Source organism: Lontra canadensis, unplaced genomic scaffold, assembly GCF_010015895.1.
Source record: "Lontra canadensis isolate GAN:19392208 unplaced genomic scaffold, GSC_riverotter_1.0 scaffold93, whole genome shotgun sequence".
In the NCBI taxonomy this organism is placed as follows: domain Eukaryota; kingdom Metazoa; phylum Chordata; class Mammalia; order Carnivora; family Mustelidae; genus Lontra; species Lontra canadensis.
The window spans coordinates 1,186,664-1,193,581 of NW_022631087.1; the positions used below are offsets into that span (position 1 = coordinate 1,186,664).

The window sequence follows — 6,918 nt, forward strand, 5'->3', positions numbered from 1 at the left end:
TATTGGAGAGGGCACGGATTGCATGGAGCACTGGGTGTGGTGCAAAAACAATGAATACTGTTACGCTGAAAAAATAAAAAATTAAAAAAAAATGTATATGATGTTTATTATATGCCAGGCCCCGTTCTAAGTACCTCATGGGAATTATTTAATCTTGCAATAACTCTATCAATGAATGCTACTATCATTACCATTTTATAGGTCTTATTAGTTATCTATTACTGTGTAGCCAAAATTCCATAGCTTGTAATAACAGACATTTACTTTCTCATAGTTTCTGTGGATCAAGTGGCCACTTGTGGCTTAGCTGGTCAGTGTCTCTTTTAAGTGTGTGATCAAGATGTTGGCTAGGGCTGCAGTGACCTCAAGGCTCGACTAGGGAAGAACTCTCTTCTGAGCTAGGTCATGTGGCTGTCGGCAGGATGGAGTTCCTTGTGTCTGTCAGACTCAGGGCTGCAGATCCTTGCCGTGTGGGTCTCTCCATAGGACAGCTCATAATACAGCAACTTGCTTTATCAGAGTGAGCACATGAGAAAAGTCAGAGACTGAGCAAGATGCGAGTCAAGGGCTTTTGTTACCTAAAGTCGGAGATGACGACCTATTGCTTTTGCTGTATTCTATTCATTAGAAGCGAGATACGAAGCGAGATACGAAGCCTAGCCCGCACTCCAGGGGAGGGGATTACAGAAGAGCCACTAGAAACCAGGTCAGTAGCCCACCACATAGAGGAAGAAACCAAGAGACCGAAAGGCATCGACCTGGCCTAGGGCCACATGGTTAACAAACTAGAGCACCTAGAAATGAGACCCAGGACTTGTGCTGATAAACATCAAGGCACCCTGGGCTATTAGATTTGAATAAGCTCCTGGGTGATTTTAATGTGCGATTGAGACTGAACGACAAGTCTACCCCTTCACAAGCTTCAGTGTGTGCACAACTCGCCTGCATTCTGTTTAAAATGCTGACTCTGATTTGATGGTTTTGGGGTGGGACCTGAGATTCTGAATTTCTAACAAGTTCTGGGTGAAGCTGATGCTGGTCTGTGGGCCATACTTTGAGTTGCAAGGCCCTGAAGGAATAACTCTGGGCTGAAAGTCAGGCAATTGTTTTTTCACTTGTGGTTTTTCCTCAAGCTGGTGGTAGATGGACTAGTCATTTGATCTTTCTGATTTTTAAATATTATATATTTATTTTTTCATATATTCATTCACTCATTCATTCATTTGCATTCAGTGTTCAATAGCCATTCATCCAACAACAGCCAATGCTAATTTTTAAGCCGTTTGTTTTATCCTGGTTATAAAAGTGATAGCAACTCTTGTCTTTCAGGTTTGATGAAAATGTTACTCCCTATGGAAATCTTCCCCTACTCCCCAAACTGCCTTCAGACATGCTTACGTGATATCTTTTGTATCTTCATCACTACATTTACATTGCATTGTAACTGCTCATGGTCACTGCTACCCCATTAGATGGTTTTATGTGAATTTTAATTTTTTAAAAAGTAGGTTCCATGCCTGAGTTTGAGATTGAACTCATGCCCCTAAGATCAAGAGTTGCATGGTCTACCACCTGAGCCACCCAGGCACCCCCAGTTTTATATGAATTTTAAATATTATTTATTTGACAGACAGAGATCACAGGTGGGCAGAGGGGCAGGCAGAGAGAGAGGAGGGAAGCAGGCTCCCTGCTGGGCAGAGAACCCGATGCGGGGCTGGATCCCAGGACCCTGGGATCATGACCTGAGCCGAAGGCAAAGGCTTAACCCACTGAGCCACCCAGGCACCCCTATATGAATTTTAAAAAGACATCCCCTTTTCAAAACTCTGTATGTTCATTCCCAGGAAAACTCAACGAAATATCAAGTCTGGGATGTATGTGATGTTGATGATGGCTCTCAAGTTGTTCACTGTCCTTTGCCTTTGTCCCTCCTTGTCCCCCATGCTGGATGTCAGCTCTGGGGCTGGGACAGTGTCTGTTCCATCTTTCTATCCCTCAGGGCCTAGCACAATGTGTAATGTGTGATAAGCATGCAAAAAGTATCTGTTGAACAAACAAATGTTTATTGTAGAAAATATTGAAAAGGAAAAAATAAAAAATCAAGCACCATCCTATTTCACAGAGGTAACCTTTGCCAATGGTTCATTGTACTTCCTTTGGTCTTTTTTCCATTCATAAATATGTGCATTATCCCTATCTATGTTTGCATTTGTGTATGTAACTTTTCCTCCCTTTCTTTTGAGTGGTAACAGCCAGCATTTACGGACACTGTGCTAAGTGCTTGGGAAGATCCATTGTTAATAAACCCCCCTTGTTGCCACTAAGCTCTTGGGAACTTAGAGTCTGGGGACAGAGTTGGAGTCATGCTAACAAGGCACAGCTGTCATGAGATTTAACCTGGCATCTTCAGTATGCAGTGGGGAAAGCAGTAGGTCTGAGTGCTGCCAGGAGGGGTGGGACAGACCTGAGGACCTGACCCCGGGGCCACCCCTACTGGGACCCTCTGACAGCCAACACCATTCTCCACTTGATAAGAGCAATTCTACTCTGAAAATCCCCCAGAATAAGGCACATTATCCAGAGCTGAAACACACTACCACTTTTAGTGGGGAAGAAATATTTTTATTGCAAGCCCTCAGATTGACCTCCATTCTGCTAAAAAAAGAAAATAAAAACAAATAAAACAGCACAACCACCAAATCCCATTAAAATGTATGAAATTACTTCCTTTGTTAATTTAGCCTGACAAAGCATTGCCCTTCATCAGTTACTGTCTATAATGTGGCCATTTACTTGCTCTCATTAATCCATTATACTGAGCATAATTAAGGCTTTGCTCTTGAATTATAGTTATGATACCAAATTTTTAAGCAATTCAGTCTTTAGTGCAAACACATAAAGAAACTCAAACAGAGCAGTAGGGACAAAAGAAATCAACTAAAGCAAAGAATCCTACTACACTCTCAGGAGAGTCATCATTGTGCAAGGGTCATGCTAATCTTCTCTTTATCGTTCCAATCTTAGTACGTGTACTGCTGAAGCGAACACTACACTCTCTGGAGAGTTGATATCACCGGGCTTAAGGGACAAGATTGTGTCCTTTATAAATGAGCAGACCACCCAGATTCTGAGGGGGAAAATTCAGTAAAATGTGTGCTAACCATATAATGGCCAAAATGGCCCTGTGGTCACTCTGGACTGTGGCACCCAGCTGCCTGCGAGGTGAGCAAAGGGCCAGTGGATCTTGCACTAAATGTAAAGTTACAAGTAGCTGAAGGAGGACTACTGAGTAAAACTGGGTTGATGAGGTGAATCTAATGTCACGTCTATGTAATTATATCCATATTGTACCAGAGGCTCCCAAATGTCATAGAAAATGAGCTATTCTTTCTCTTTTGATGCTGTTACCTCCAAACCTGTTCCTCTGTGCATTCTCCATGGCGGTAAAAGGTACCACCTTCCACCCAGTTACTCAAACTAAAATCCTAGGTGTCCCTTTTGTGATAGTTAAATTCAAGTGTCAACTTGACGGGGCTGCAGGATACAAAGTTGTCTGGCTAAACATTATTTCTGGGTGTTTCTATGAGGGTGTTTTTCCAGAAGAGATCAGCATTTGAATTGGCGTTGACTTGAGTAAAGTAGATGGCTCTCCCCAACGTAGGTGGTCTCCATGCTGTCCACTGAAGGCCTGAATATTACAAAAAGTGGAGGAAGGTTGAATCTGTGCTGTACCTGGGTACTTGAGTGGAACACTGACTGACCTTCTCCTGCCATCATCACTTCTGGTTCTCAGGCCTTGAAACTCAGACTGGAATCCATACACACCAACTCTGTGGCTCTCTGCGCTCTCAACCACACCCCTGACTTTCCTGCCCCTCCAGCTTATAGACGGCCTCCAAAATCATGTGAGCCAATACCTTCTAATAACGCTCTTTCTATATCTCATTGTATCTATAGGTCCATATCTAACTTGTTGGTTCTGTTTTTCTGGAGAACCTGGATTCATACAGTCTTGATTTTTGCCTTTCTCTAATCTCCCGCATCCAGTTTATCAACAGGCTGTGATAATTCTGCCTCCAGAATATATCTTGAATGGACCCACTCCAAGCCACCCTTACCTTTCTGAACATCCTGGAGCAATACAACAGTCCCGGTTGGTCTCTTTGCTTCTTCTCTTACCCCTCTCAAATCTATTCCCCACAATGCAATGCTGTTGATGAAACACAATTTAGATCATACCACTCCTCTGTGTAAACCATACCTTAAGTTGCCATCAAACTTAGAATACAATCTGAACTCTCACTGTAGCCCCCAATCACCATGTGATCTGGCCATAGCTAACTGTTCTGCCTTCATCTCCCACCACTCTCTGCCTGGCTCACCACATTTGGGTGGCTCTATTAGTTACCTAGTGCTGTGTAACAAATGACCAAGGACTCACATAAATGACAGCAATCAACACTGAATGCCTCACATAGTTTCAGTGGGTCAAAACTGAGAAACAATGCAGGTAGGTAGCTCTGGTTCAGGGTGTTTCATGAGGCTGCCATCATCTGGAGGCTTGATTGGAGGACCTACTTCCAAGGTGGCTCATTCATTTTTTTTTTTTTTTTAACAGAAGGCCTCAGTCCTTGTCATGTGGGTCACTCTGTAGAGCTGCTTGAGTGATCCAAGAAAACACAACAGAATCTGCAATACCCTTTATGACCTAGGCTTGGAAGGCATATTCCTTAGCTTTGCAGCATTTTTAGTTACATAGACCAGCCTGATTCAATGTGTGGGGGAAATACATAAGAGCATGAGCGTCAGGAGGTGAGACTCACCTGGGGCCATGTTGGGGGCTGGCTATCCCCTAGCACTCTCACACACACCACAATCTTCGTACACCATGACACTGTGGTTGCTGGTCACTCTATTCTTCTTCTTCCATGTTTTCCCAAGCCTGACTTTTCCCTCATCATCTACATTGGAGCTTAAGAATCTCTTGGAGAACTCTTCCCCAACAACCACGTTTGGGGGAGATACTCTACGCAACCCCCTCCCCAGTGTTTAGTTCATAGCAAAAATGGTAATCCATAATGGTATTCTTCATGCAGTCATATGTTTGAGGTCTTATTATCTCCTTCCTTATCCACTGAATGTAAACTTCTGGAATAGCTGGGATCCATTGGGACCACAGCTCCTAGCGCAGTATCTGGCAAATATGAAAAACTCAATAAATATCTGCTGAATGAATGATTTTTAAAAGTTAAGGCTAAGGTAGGATGGCTCTTTTTCTTTCCTTGGTTTGACCAAAAGTTTTCTCTTGTGATTAGGTAGGAGTCTGGGGGTAAGGTGGGAGCAAAGGAAGGAAACTAGGAGGTCCTGGTTGGAAGCAGATTGAGGGCTGGGCTGAGAGAGGAGGATTCCTGAATGTGACTCCTCCTTTCATGCTCACCACTGGTCCCCACAAAGACAGGATTCAGAGACAGCTGCCTATTACCACAAGCCCCACTGGGTAGCACTAAGATTTTATTCTGACTCCAGTAGAAGGGGATCTTCATTGGGATTCCAAAGGAGGTAAGAGACTTTCTAATTCTAGCTTTTGCCAGAAAGTAGCAGAATGAGAAGGTGAGACAAGGTCACATTCATCCTGAGTGGCTGGGAGGTAATAATGGGAATGTCTGGGATATGTGGAGGGGGAGACCTAGGTTCTCCATCCTTTTCCTGTCATTTATCTCCAGAGTATCCCATCGGGGAGCATTCAGAGCCGGGCAGAACAATGTGAGGAAATTTGCAGAATGTTATCTCTGCACTTTGCCAAATAATTGGTAAGCCCTAGGGGGCCGGTCCAGCCTCTGCTTTGACCTGGAGCCTCACTTGGAAGCTGGGGAGGAAAGCTCCTCAATGGAGCTCAGGAGTCAAGTCCTAAAGCTCCCACACAGTCTGTGCTTGTGGCAGGGGCCAGGTCCAGGGCTGCTCAGTGGCCAACACAAATTTGAAAGGTGTTGCTGGGATGTTTCTGTTCAGCCAGGAATCACATAGCTCCTTAAAGACCTTGTTTGGTCCCCCAGAGAAAGCCTTGTCTCTGTGCATGGTGTTAAAGTGTAATTTTCAAAAGGTTAAAAAAGCATGACTCAAAAAACAAAAGAAAGACTCATGCAAATACAAAAGGAATACATGTCAAAGATTTTATTCAACTCATTAATTAATTAAAGAACCAGAAATATGTTGAAACTTGTCCAAAGGACATTTGAAAATCTAGGAATATATACATATGTGTGTGTATCAAATATATGTATGTATAATACATGTATGTATATATGTACATATGTATGTATTTATATATGTATATATGTATATATTATATATTTATGATTTAATTATGATTACATCACAAGAGTATAGTTATATAATTACAATTATTGTATAATATATAATATGCTATATATAATCATAACATAATATATAATATGCATTCCTATGTATGTATGCATATCTCCCAAGATTCTCAAATAATAATATTATGTTATGAAGCGACTATTTTGTAGCCCTAGAGTATACACTATACTCTACACTATATATATGTTGCATCTACTGCATTTCTAGTATTAGACCGTCAGAGTCTTGGCCATTATAGATTGTCTGAGAATGACTTCAGAGGTCTGTCCTCTCCACTTGGGCTCCCTGAACACCTTGTTCTGCTTTGCCCTTGGATAGAGAACGTCAGAGAGTAGGCTGTGTTCAACTGGACAAGCAGTGCTGGGAGCAGATCAGGGTCAGATCTGCCTGGGGTGCACCTGACCAGTGGGTTAGTGGGAGGGTGGGATTCCAGGATGGCTCTTGTGAGATGTGGGGAGGATTTGTCAAGGGAGCCTGGAGGAGGGGGAGGAAAGGGTATCAGCAGGGGATGCTTTAGCAGCTGGAAGTGGGACCTAG

At 42.9% G+C, this 6,918-nt stretch overlaps 1 non-coding gene across 1 annotated transcript; it reads right to left on the minus strand.

Annotated features, from left to right (window-relative positions):
• Window positions 1-2,941: 2,941 nt before the first annotated feature.
• Window positions 2,942-3,048, minus strand: LOC116854682. Its single transcript, XR_004380209.1, has one exon. It is a non-coding gene; the product is annotated as a U6 spliceosomal RNA (small nuclear RNA).
• Window positions 3,049-6,918: the final 3,870 nt, after the last annotated feature.